The sequence below is a fragment of the Anomalospiza imberbis genome, chromosome 4 (genome assembly GCF_031753505.1).
Source record: "Anomalospiza imberbis isolate Cuckoo-Finch-1a 21T00152 chromosome 4, ASM3175350v1, whole genome shotgun sequence".
Classification (NCBI taxonomy): Eukaryota; Metazoa; Chordata; class Aves; order Passeriformes; family Viduidae; genus Anomalospiza; species Anomalospiza imberbis.
In genome coordinates, this window is record NC_089684.1 from 34,264,027 (window position 1) to 34,277,513 (window position 13,487).

At 37.1% G+C, this 13,487-nt stretch overlaps 2 long non-coding RNA genes across 2 annotated transcripts; one reads left to right on the plus strand and one right to left on the minus strand.

Annotated features, from left to right (window-relative positions):
* Window positions 1-6,507: 6,507 nt before the first annotated feature.
* LOC137472597 (uncharacterized) lies at window positions 6,508-9,532 on the minus strand. Its single transcript, XR_010998293.1, has 2 exons — window positions 9,404-9,532; window positions 6,508-6,656 (listed from the first exon to the last, which is right to left on the minus strand). It is a non-coding gene; the product is annotated as an uncharacterized lncRNA (long non-coding RNA).
* A 276-nt stretch (window positions 9,533-9,808) lies between these two features.
* Window positions 9,809-13,279, plus strand: LOC137472596 (uncharacterized). The gene is made up of 2 exons (XR_010998292.1): window positions 9,809-9,930; window positions 13,113-13,279. It is a non-coding gene; the product is annotated as an uncharacterized lncRNA (long non-coding RNA).
* The last annotated feature ends 208 nt before the right edge of the window (window positions 13,280-13,487 follow it).

A 13,487-nucleotide genomic window follows, 5' to 3' on the forward strand; every position in this document is an offset into this window, starting at 1 on the left:
GTGTTTTTTAGGTTACATAATAGCTAATAATGAAAGTATTTGAAAGAAGAAACATATTTTTCTTGCAGTGCTTTCCCTTTATTAAAGCTGCACCATTTTCAGATGACTATGAACAAAACAAAACATGGAAAAATGAAAGAAACTAAACTGCCAGCTTTGCTTGGGAAGAGGATCATCTGTTCACAAGGCAAGACAAATCCCTGGATGCGATAGTTTTCCATGTGAATGGAAATCTGGTCCAGGCAAAGCTATTTAAATTTATTAATAGCTGAGAACTATGTTGATATGTTTTTAAGGAGCTTATTCCATATAAATGGAGGGATTTTTTACTAAGTCAGCAATATCTGGGAATGAACTGATGAAAATGTTTTCTCATCTCTCTGGACTTGTTGATGACAGTTGCCCAGGGTCAAAGAGACACAATATTGCTTTGCAGTTCTTTTAGGCTTCTGATTTCTTGTTCCAGATTTAAACTGAGTTCAAACAAGTGGCTGAAATATTTCCAGCTGGTAGAGATGAAGCTCTAACAGTTAACCTATGATGTGCTTAATGTGCTATTCCTCTTTGAGCTGCAGGAGGAAGAACTGACAGCTTTTTTTTCAGGTTAGGTTCACTTATAAGCAAGTACTCGGGGACCTCCACAGTGTGGGGAAAAGAATTCAGACAGGACACTGAGAGCTTTGTGATTTATTGCATATATGAGGTCCCTAAGAAAAAGGCTATGGCGAGTTATGGTGAGGGAATAGTTTTATCCTTTGTAACTGACAAATAACTCTTCTTTATCCTTTGCAAGAGAGACTGAATTCATTATTTTGTCAAGATTTTCCTTATTAATGTAGGAATTGCTTAGGAGAAAAGTCTTTACAAAACATCTTTTCCATGTATCTGAAATTATGAAGAATGATACTTTCCAGGAAAATAAATCCCTGAGATGTAGACAGGAGCTTTATCTTTGTCTATTTATTACATAGCATTCAATACAATGGCATGAGTTTAAGAAGCAACTTTTGGTTTTGCAAAAAATATTTGGGTTTTTGCTATAACATCAAGAGCCCAATCTGCTGCCCATCCCAGATGAGCTGCAGACCTGGTAGTTGTGAAAACCATATGCTAACTTAAAGAGACCTGCTTTGCAGTTTATTATATTTAGACACTGGCTGATTTCAGGGACCCTAAAGTACTTAATTTCGACATAGGATTCACACCTAGCAAATATCCAGATATTTTAAGATTATAGATTGTTCTGCTGTCTATCTGTTTGGAAAGACAAGGGCCATGGTGATGCACTCTCTCCATTTCCCTCTTCCCATCCTCCTTACATGATGTTTCTTCTCTCCTTTCTACTTCCTGGCCTTTGCTGGTGATGCACTCTCTCCATTTCCCTCTTCCCATCCTCCTTACATGATGTTTCTTCTCTCCTTTCTACTTCCTGGCCTTTGCTCCAGGGTTGTGATGTAGGAGGAAATGATTTTCAGTAATATTGAGTAAAATCAGACATGGGAGCCATTCAGTCACCTATGTAAAGCACACAGTGCTTAAAAGGGTTATTTCTCAGTCTGCAACCACAGTAAACCCAAGTGATTTGAGTATAGGTGTCTGTGAGACTTGGACTTGCACAATAGGCCAGGTCATGAGCTAAATGAATTTTGCAGATTAAACTGGTGTATGCTCTTGAGTCAAATTATATGTAATGGGAGTTGGGTAGGCATTTCAGAGCTCTCAGGAGCAGCAGCTTTCCTGGAAAATGAATGCCTTTCTGTGTGCTGTTTTAAGAGACTGCTGGACAATGAGGGTTACTATAGCAATACAGAAAAATTTTAAACAGTTAATACTTCATGCATGGCTGAATAGAGTGGGTTGAGTAGCAGAATCTGTAATCATCATCTTTAGCACAAGTAGGTTCATTTTAAATGCATTTATGAAATGTTTTCTTATGTCACACTGGGTACTCTGTGGAACCTCAAAGTGCTGTGCAGTGTAACAGATCATTTGGAGCAGCAGCACTCGGGGACAGGAACATTTAAGTGGAGTGATGACAGCTGAGTACCGCAACACAAGATGACTCAAACCTTGGTGAAGGACCAAGCGTGACAGTAAGAAAACTGCCAAGTGATGTTGTGTCCATTTGAAAGAGATAAGGACCTTGATTTTGACAGTCCCTTCTACAGCGAGACTCCACTGTAAACTGCATAATATGGAAGGCTGAACAAAATCTTTTGAGGAAACTTGCCACTTTCCCTAATGCACCAACTATATGATTCCCATTTTTTGATTTTTTTTTCCTTGATTCATGCTATACCAGTGTTCTGCCAATTATTAACAAGATTGAGTGCTTTCAGGACCTACAAAACAGCAGGGAGATGGTTCTCCCTTCTCTGTCACACCTGTCCAGGAATTAACTCACCAGGCTAACTGTGTAGTTGATAAGTTTATGAGCTCTTATGTGTTTTAGGGGTGTTTCTTTGGTGTCTGTGTTCATTATCTAGTTGCTTAAAATGAAGGAGCCTCTTTTACAGCTTACTTTTAGATTGACTACCTCGAGCAGTTTTGTACTATCTTCAAGCTTTTTCTTGTCATTATCAGAATTTTCTGACAGTTTATGACTCTGTGTAACACTCTGGGTCTCAGAACAGGTCCATATAGGATTTGTGTCAGAAAAAAATATTTCATCACTCCTGAAAAATGAATATTTAACTTGCTCCCTTTCTTGTAACAATGATTAATTCACAAGAAAATTCTTTTATTTTTCCTTTCACATGGATTAACTTGAATGTGGGATCATGTCTAAAGGGTTTGAAAGACAAAACTTTCAAAAATTTCTCTCAGTACCAAATCCAGCATTGCCTCACAGGAAACCTGGACATTTTCTATACCATATTTTTCCATCTTGGGGAAATAAAGTTGCTTAGTTGTTGAAGATAATATTTTCCCTCCGTGATTAAGAACTGTCACAAGTAGCCTATATCCAGATTTCTCCTATAAGCACATCCAAAACAGTCCCAGTCCTTAGACCCAGCATTTCTTGGTGCCATACTCAGCTGTGGAGACATTATTCCAGGCACTGCAGACACAGGAAGCTCAAAAGCCTCACAACAAATAAATTGTTCTAAAGTAAGTTTGTTATGAAACCACACTGTCATCAATGCTGACAGAGGATCTTTTTTTTTTTTTCCTGAATACTGTGCAAAGTAATGAATCCAGCTATGGACTTGCAAAGTTCCATTATACAGTCACCCAAGGGGCTTCTCCTTGTCCTTGCTGTGCATTCAGAAATGTGCAGTCTAGCAAGTAACTTGTATGTGACTGCATATTTTATTTTTCCTCTAAACACTGTGCTGTCAAAATGTATCTGGCCTGTCACAGAGAGGACCCATGTGTCAAGATAAGCTAAATACCTTTGAATAGGTTAATGATGACTAAAAATCCCATCTTTTTTGAGCTTCCATCTCTTTTTTTTTTTTTTTTTCAATTGGTTACTTTTGGTAGGGCATGATGTTTTACAGGCACTGCCCACAACTTTAAGCACAGGCAGGTTCATGGTCTGTATGCTTTCATTATCTGTGGTGACTGTGTTAATTTTTAAGCTGGCATGCTCATACACCTGAGTCTGATGGCTGTTTTCAAGAGAAACCCAGCTGTTTTTATAAACCACAGCTTTTGCAAAATCATTTGTAAGCTATGGTACTCTTTTCCATATCAATAAGCACAATAGATTTGTTTTGTATTCTTTTGGGTGTCATCTCTGTTTAATGTCACTGTCTTTAAAGGATTTCTAGTTTTTAAATTGTGATTTTCCTTTGGGATAGTTTCATGACCGACACATTACAGAAGCTGCATTCTTCTGTATGAGCATCTCTGTCTTGATGATCCCCTGGTAACACAGAGAGTGAGGAGGAAGGAAACAAACTGTCAGCAGATGTGAAACCTTATATCTCTCAGTTCCCTGTCCTTTTTATAGCTTTGGACTGTCAGGAGAGAGGTATTACAAAATTACTACAATGAGTTATACACAGATAAAAGAAATGGGTAAAGAATAAAATACACTTCTGTCTCCACTTCTGATTTGAACCAATGGTCTCAAGGTGATTAGCTCTTGCTTCTCATGTTAAGCATTCTAAAGCCCTTTCAGCTGTATTTGCTCAAATAATTAAAGGGTGCTTCCAGACCCTCTAATTTTCAGAGATTTAGTATAATTGGTGATACTGTCTCAGAAGATTAGGCAGCCAAAGTGCTTTGACTTTTGAAAAAGTAGGAATCCTTTGGGATATGCACTCACTACAGTATTACCAGACTCCTCTTTTTCTTTGTCTTCCCACATTCCCACCAATACACCAAGGTACATGTCAGCAACAAATAACAGTATTTTCAGGTCTTACTAGATTGCCTTGGTTCTGCTCCTGTTTGTGCTTTCTCCCATTGGAATACTGCAAAATGTTGAAAAAGCAAGTGTTAATAATCCTATAGTTAGTTCCCGCAAATCCTCCCTTTCCTGCTCCATACCCACAAGGATAGCTTGAGGACTAACCAGAGAGCAGCTGAGCTTTGCAACATGTAGGAGATGTCCTCAGAAATTTAGTGACATACCCTGATGAGTGCAACAGCAGAACATAGAACCATGAAGATGGCTTTAGAAAGTGTCTGTGAATGTCTGCTGTTAAGCCAACCCAGATGCTTGGACCCCAGGGGCAATTATTCCAGTTTATGCTGTTGTGCAAGCATGTCACACATCCGTTTTGAAAAGGGACCTTCAGTTACTAAGTGATGTCAGAGTAACAGTAGCTTTATGAGCTCAGCTGCTTGCTTTGCCCAAATCTGGAAGAATCCCTGCAGATGGATGAATGGTGAAACACTATTTCAGGCAGGGAAAGCAACAATATAATTGCATTTCTTCTAATGTATAAATTTCATTTGGAAATTGTTATAAAATGAGGTAGATAGTAACAGTTTTTTCTTATTTAATTTCTTATAAACCTCCTATTTCTGAAAAGGTGCACAGCAAATGCTGCTGCTTTCAAACATCCTGGGTTAGAAAGTTAATTGGAAATTGCACTTATTTTATATATCTCTGGTTTTTGCACCCCCTGAATTAAGGGAGGTAATAGAATTTTCCCTCCTGATTTATGAATCTTCCTGTGAGAACTCAAATAGCAGAGTTCCCTTCTAATAACAAATTTGGTCACATTTCTAAGGAAATGGATACCAGAAAAACCTCACTAAGAATTCAAATATTCTCTCTCCCCCAAAGCCCTACCACAATGGACAAAAAACAGGGAGAAATGAGGGAAGAATGAAATAACATGAAATGTCTCCAAGTGTCAGAGAGGGATTGGTTAGGGGCAGGTATTTCTCATTTATTTATTTGGTTATTTAATCCATGGCACACTAACACATACATTTGGCAGTGAAAATTCTTTCTGTGGTTGCTTCAGGGAACAATTTAGGTACCTTTTTGTTCCTGCACAAACATAAGAGCTGCATCCAGTTAAAGCTTCACACAGCACAGGCTGGTAGGAGTATGGAAAGAATATAGGTTAATAACCTTTGTGTTTTGATCATCTCTAATGAAATAATTATGAATTCACCAGAAAACAATACTTACAAGAATGTGGCACATGTTATAATACATAAAAGGAATTTATTTTCTCAGTCAAAATAAACAAATCTTGTTAAGAATGTAAGTACTTTTTGATCTTTGAACTCCCATGTTGGTTATACTATTTCTCAGATGATATTTTAACACTGTGGCTTTTGCTGTATAGCAAAATTGTAACTTTGGTATAGATTTTCCCTTTTGTTATTACGTGGGTGTGAAAGTAAACTTCCTGAATTTGGGGAGGCAAAGGAGTTCCTTCACAGCTCATTTTCTTTCTTAAAATGCTATCTCTGAGTAACTGAATATCCTCATCTGTTTTCCGTTAGGCTCTCCAAGTTACTGAGGAAGGAGCCTTGGGAGCTGGAATGGGATGTGGAGTGCAGGAATTCGTGCAGTTTCTCCATTATTTATATAATGAAAAAGCCAGGATCACTGAAATAAGCTAAAAAGATTGTCACTCAGACCACATGCTACTTGCTAGCAAATTGGCACTTAGCCCCAAAAGAAAAACTGTGATGAAGCAAAGCAGAATCGTGTCTCCTTTTTAATGCTATCTGAAAAAAGCATATCTTATCCATTTTCCCTTTTCTTTCTTTTTTCTGATTCAATTTTCCATCTAAACAATATGACAATATATCCGAATTTCTTGTCATGCCCAGCTTACAGTTCTTGAAACTTATTTTTCATACATTTGAAAAAACATATCTGGCCAGAGGTTTCCAAAATAGCCTTCTGCCTTCCCACCGATATGCAAGTTATTATACTACTCTTAGTACATTGGAGAAGCCATAGTAATAAATATATAATTTAGTAGGGACTTTTCTAAAAGGTTTTTCCTATGTGTCCTTTTCTTAAACCCAGTTCCTCTTATTTTCATCCTTTCTGAAAAATAAACATGAAGTGGTGAGAAAGAATTTGGTACAAAGTAATTTAATAACATTATCATCCAGGGTACTGGCTATTTTTAAGACCTGTTATTTTGTATTTTGCTGTTCTCCATCACTCTCCTCTACAAGTCAGTTCTGCTTGTATCTGAAAATCACACACTGGAAATCTAATCCATCTGGAAAACAAACAAAAAAGGGAAGGGGAAACTATAGAAAACTTAACAAATCTACCTTGATGTGTTTTCTATTCGGGCCCTTTTTTTTGGGTTATGTGGATAACAAGGCATCTAAATTCATATCACAGAAAAGTGGGATTTGTGTCCTTGTATGAATATTTACATCCCTTCTTGCCTGAAGGAAATGAGCTGCATCATGGTACAATTGTACCCAGGCATGCCACGGGATCACTCCCTTTTTCCAAGAAGCTTGATAAGGCTCACAGCTCTGTCCTCATTACCTCGCCTTCTAAATAATAGCCTTGCTGTTCAGAAGTTTCCCTTGCACAGAAATTTTTTAAAAGCAAAAAAAAAAAAACCAAAAAAAAAAACCAAACAAACAAACAAAAAAACCAACCAGGTGTTGAAGAGTTTGTATTTTCCATGAAGTATTGGTTTTGCTGAGCATCAGCATTAATGCCATATGCAATAGTGTATTTCCATTGCTTATATGTGTACAGGGTGTGATTTTGTAATTTGCTGTTTTATACTGTGAATCAGTGTTTTTCAATACCATTTTTAGTGAGTAGCTCTTCCTAAAAGACTCAAGATAGACAAGTCACTGTCTCTGGAGCTTCCAGTGTCAGTTACATCGTGAGTTAATGCAGCTGCTTTTGGGCTTTTTTTTTCCCCAACAAAATGGTCTCTGAGGGTTTAGGATTAGTAAGGAAAGTAGAAAGAGGGGAATAAGAGAAGACAAGGGTGGCAATGTGTTCTCTCTGGAGAATATTAAGAGGCAGGACAGTTCTCCAGATTTGGCATATTGAGGGTTTATATCATTGGGAGAGCAGCTGTCCTTTATAAATTACTGTGATGATAAGAACACATATCCTGCTCCTCTATCCAAGGAAGAATAGCCTGTATTTGTTTTTCTCCTATAATTATCTTTCCAGATACACATTCTCTGGCTACATAATGACTTGAAATGTACCCCAGCTAGTCTCCATGTTGAAACATTTCAAACTCTTAATATTTGAATTAAGAAAACAGTAACTGAGACAGAAATAATTCTTATTTAGATGTTAAAAAGGGATGAAAACCTAAATAAATATGTTCCAACTCCTACATGCAGAAGCCAGAGTAGTTATTAGTCCCCATTGCTAGGGTGGGTGATGCTTTCAAGACCAGGCTTTTTGAGAGCTCCCATTGTAGAGACATTGGAAAAGAGGAGGATGTGTTCTGGAGGCTCATTATCACAAAGCAAGGCCAAAAATGAGGCTTCTTTATTTCAATTCCCTTGCTTCTGTCAAGTCCATATATTTTATTGTGATTACACTTTTTTAGAAAGGATAATTTAAATTATGACCCCACATACCTAGAACATCAGAAAGACTCTGGAAGGCAACGAAAAAGAAACTCCTACATAATCAGCACTTCTGAGGCTCCTCATACCACCTTTCTCTAAGATCCCAAATTTTTCCCCTCTTGGGTATGATTTTTTCAGCTATCTAACCTATTCTAGTCCTTCAGCCCTCTGGTATGAAGCAAAACCAGAGGATCATGCATACTGCTTTTAAATCACAGACAACTAGACTTGGGAGGCAGGAATACAGCACAGGGCTGAGGGGTTGTTATGATATTGTCCTGTCAGGTTATACCACTAGTTCCTGCTTTTACTTTCCAAATCATTCTCAGGATAGTATTTTGTAATAATATAAACTTGAAGCCACAAAAGCATGCTGAGGCCAGATCCTCCACTGAGAAAAGTTCACAAATAATTTGACTTCTTCTGATCTAAAGTGTCTCCGAGGTAAATTGGGTTGCTATTCTCTTGGATTTGCAGAGGTATGATGAGTCCTTTTTTCTTTTCTTTCCTTTTCTTTCTTTTCTTTCTTTTTTCTCTTTTTTTTCCTTTTCCTTTTCTTTTTCTTTTTTATTTTCTTTTTTTTTTTTTTTTTTCTTAAGAGATCAGGCATTCAGAGGTAAATGCTCTCCTTCTGGTTCTGTGAAGATCTTTTACATTTCAGTGGTCAAACCATTGTAATAAGTGAAACCAAGAGACCATCTGGTCCTCTATTTGATCTCTGGTAATGGCCACTACCAGATGCTCCGGAGCACAGAACCGCAATCCGCAGCCGAATAACCAGACAACAAGAGAAGGGTTTTATTAGCTCCTGTCAATTAGTGGCTCATTTGTGCCTTATAAAGTGAGCATTTTTTATTTCTCATACTTTTTGCTATCCAATAATCTTAGTCTTTAAATTGTTCAGCGTTATTTTGGTCTTGGATTCTAGAAATACTGATGGTAGAAATAAATTTCTTATTGTGTGTTACCTTTTTCAAGGATTTATTTCAGTTTTATATTTGACAATAGTCACAGGATTCTATGTTGTATGATATAAAAGCAATACCTATTGCAGATAAGTTACCAGAAATAAAATAAATTCATTATTTGTTCCAGTGACCATCCTGTACTTCAGCTTGGACTTCGTGTTTAACCCTAGTTCAGTGGGAATTTAGTTTTGTACTCATTACAGTAGAAACTGGAAAAAATCTTAATACATTCTAAAGCTGAATTTCCAAGAAGCTACTGTTTGAGTGGGCCTTGCTTTGATGCAGGTCAGACATAATATTAAATCCTAACTTATAATTCAGAATTATTGAGTGTAATTAGTAGCTCAGATCCCAAAGGCTTTGTTGATCTCATTTGTGTCTAACTGCATGTTTCTACAGCCTCTGTCATAGCAAAGCGCCACCTTCATTAGTACCTCTTGGAGGTATTGCTGTACCAACTGCTTAATAACAATTTCTAGTTTGCAGAGTTTTGCATTAAGCACAAGCTGGGTTGATTTCAAGCTGCTATTTCCAACTAATGTGTTACAATGTGTTGTTGTTGGCAAGGCAGTGGGGTGTTCTCAGTCAGCAATGGTTTGTATATTTTATGTTGTTATGTTTAGTTTTTAATCATATCCTTTGTTTACCCTTTCATCCCAGAATGGTGAACATTTTTATCTTGTAAGAAGAAATTTGATGCACTGATTGTCTTAGATCTGAAAGAGACTGAACAAGAACTTAAGAGCTTTTTCAGTATTGCTCTGTATTGCACCCAGGTGATGAAGAGTCAGAGCTGTGCAGCCCAACAAACCCAAGGGGTATTCCATGCCTTATGACATCATGCTTAGCAATTAAAGCTGGGAGAAAGAAGGAAAGGGTGTGTCTGGAGTTATGGAACCTGTTTTCCCAAGTAACCTTTATGGGTAATGAACTTGGCTGAACACCTGCCTCCAGCTGGGAAGTAATGAATTAATTCCTTATTTTGCTTTGATTTTATGTATAGCTTTTGTTTTCTCTGTTGAACTGTCTTTATCTGAACCCAGGATTTTCTTCCCCTTTGCCTATCCCATTCCTCTCCCCTATCCCACCATGGAGGAGCAAGTGATTGTTTGGGGGTTAGTTTCCTACTGGGGTTACTCCCCAACAAATACTTAAAAACTCAAGTATCCTTCCCAAACAGATATTGACCTCTTGGATTACCTTTCAAAAATTGCTTAGACTCCCAAATTCCAGAGGTCTTTCAGACCATTTCTCAGATGTTTAGATCTGCTTTTTTCTATCTTTGCGGTGCTTTATAATTTTCTCTTTTCATTTTGATATTCACAAAAAGATCTAAGAGTGAAAATTATGGTTTTGGTTTTTTGTTAAAAGATTATCAGATAAAGAAAAGGATGAAGAAGAACTAATTAATATATGGGAAGAGCATGCAGTAGAACATGATTTCACTTCAAAGTGCATAGAACTAGTACATTTATGACAGATTTACTTTGCAACTACTTCAGGGAACATGATATAAAAAACAATCTGATGCACAAATTGAACAATAGCGCAAAAGGCATTGAAAGTTAACTGCAGCATTGAGGTGTTATTCTGTCCAGTCTGTAGGAAACTTATTGATATCAAACAGCTGTGAAGTCTCTGCTGCTTCATGGCAAAGTCACAATTGATTTGGCTTTATATAGAACCGCGTGTGTACATAGATGAAAAATTCATGCACGCTCTAGAAAATAATCAGTCTTTTGGACAGGCTGAATGTGCAATCTGCTGTATTGGTATAGATGCAAATTTGGCAGGTTTGAGAGGCTTGTGGTGTACAAGTGTAGATGCAGATTGGTTCCTGGATAATTAAACATGCAAATACTGCTGCAGCTCAGTTAGAAGGTGGTGTCTAGGTGCAGTTCTTTCAAGCCCTGCATAACATGGGCATTTCAGAGTATGTCATCTCTTAGAAGTAATTCAGATTACACAGAAATGCTAAAGAAATCAGTTGTTTTCCTTTTACTAAAGACAAAGTTACCATGGTGTTCAGCTCAGCTTTGTGAAAATGTATCGGCAACTTTTACAAATCACTGCAAGTAGTAGAGGGGAGGGGAAGAAATGAGTAAAAAATAATCTTTCCAGCGTGAATATTTACTGTGGCATAAAAAGACATTGATTTTCACTGTGATTAACTTCAAGGAATCCTTTGACAGTAAAAAAGCCAATGACAAATTGGCACAGGGAAAGGATGAATGAAAGGAATAGGTTTTCAATATACACATAAACCTAAAGCATGGCCTCAAGTCACCAGATGGCTCAAGGGATTAGCAATGCTATGTAGTCTTTTCACCTTCTCCTGTTCCCTCCCCTTCAAGCAACAGGTTCAAATGTTCAAGTAAGCAGCATAAGCATCCAGACAGACACAATTTAAATGATCTTTATCTACAACAGGCAGTGTAGTAAAAGTGGTCACTGCCTAGTAATGTTACCTCTGTGAGAATAATTACATGCTGGGGATGTATGAGTGTTTCTTTGTTTTCATTGGGGTTAAACTGAAATCTTCCCTTTGAAATGTTCCTGTTTATTTTCAGGCTCTTTCAAAAAATTCATTATGTTTACGGTCATTTCATAAATTTTGAAAATAAGCACCATCCAGGAAAAAAACGGCACAGTTTAAAACCTGTTACAAATTACACAATTGATTGCTTCAATTAGGAAAGATCAGATGTGAACTATAAATCTGTGAACAGAAAGAAGTGATATTATTCTGATTCTTAATTTTTAGTATACAGTGTTCCATCAGAGACCTTTTGATGACTTTTGCTTCTGGTCATATTGTTTTCTTAGGGTGACACATGCACCTATCATAGAAGTATGATCATGACTGTTAGTAAATTAAAATGCTTTAGGAAACCTTAGTAAACTACACAGTGCTTTAGATATTTAAACACTGCTTTTCTATTTAAAATATCATATGAGAAACTGTGGACTAAAAGCTGTTGAGGAGTTACCTTTTCCTCTATGTTTGTAGTGCTTTCTTAGTAGAGAAATAAAGTACTTTAATCCTTGTAATGAGATCTAGAGGCCATGTTTCAACAGCAAGAAAATCAATAACCAAAATCATTGAGCATATCCTACATTTAAGTTAACAGTAATGACTGAAGTGAAAAACAAGACCAAAACAAAAAATAAACAGCTAATGATGGAGAAAAAGGTAAGGCAAAAAGCCACTGATGTTTGTGTATAAATTAACCCTGAATATTGTACCATTTATTCTTGTGTGACACTCCTTTAATTAAGAAAATGTGTCTAACTTGAACACACTGTCAAGTGTGAAATTACTGTCTTTTCATCAATAGAAGTGACAGTTTACCTTCTGCAAGACAAATGCAGTAGAAGTAGAAGAAAAACTAGTTGAATTTAATTACCTGATTTTGTGCTGCAAATTTTATAAACCTCTACTTTTCTCCTTTTGCTAAATTACTTGCCTTCTGATGCCTATTTTTGCAGCTAGCTGCAATACAATGTATGATTTATACTTCAGATTCTAAAACATTTATTTTCTTAAATGATCAGGCAAGCTCTTTGTGTTATATCAAAATTTATCTTGCAAATCTTGACCTTTCAAGATGATATATTGGCCCCACTGAAATCACTGGCAAGGCTGTTTTGGACTTGAAAAGAGGGCAGGTTACTCTCAAGGATGCTGTTTTGGTCAGGCTGCAGCACTCCTATTGGAGCTCCTAAGGAGCTCAAATATTCAGATTAGATCTATATTGCCTGGGATTTCACTCTGTATGGTTTTTTTGTTTCTAGTACATGCTTATGGTACCTCTCAGATACCAGTACCTATTCATCAGCTGTGCTGTGATGTTGGGGTACACCAGTACAGGTAAAGTTTGAGCTGTAGATCCTTACTGACTCTTTTAAGTCATAACATAATACAATTCAATTTGTGACTTAGGGCAATTGACTGCCCTCCTTCCTTTCCCCCAGGAATGTAAGTGCTGTGATTGCAGATTATAGGGCAGAGCAACATCAGTTTGAGATGGGCACAGACTGGCAAATCTCCAAAACTGTGGAAGCCTCTGAAAGTTCCTCCCTACTTAATCACCACACATACTCTCTAGAGTCAAGGTCCTTCTCTTTTCTTGTACTATATAGGAACATGGAGAGCAAGGAAGAGGACTTCTCCGTCCTTTGCTCCTTTATATTCAGGCTGTTCCATTTATATTAAACAAAACCAGAACAGACAAGGATGCTCCACTTGAACTACAGTCCCTGATTCTGCTAGGACCTTTCAATAAAAAATTGCTTTGTGCATAAAGAAATCATTAGATTAAAAGTCTTCATGGAAGAGAAGTTCAAAACAATGTGACAGCCATCACTGAGCAAGTTCAATACTGAATAAGCAATTTTTTTTTCTCAGATTAGGTTTACTTACATGGTCTTGCCATTATCAGGATAAGTAATGAACCTAGAAGAAAAGCACCAGGAAAATAAATAATGTAATGTAAGCTAATCTTGAATACAGTTTGG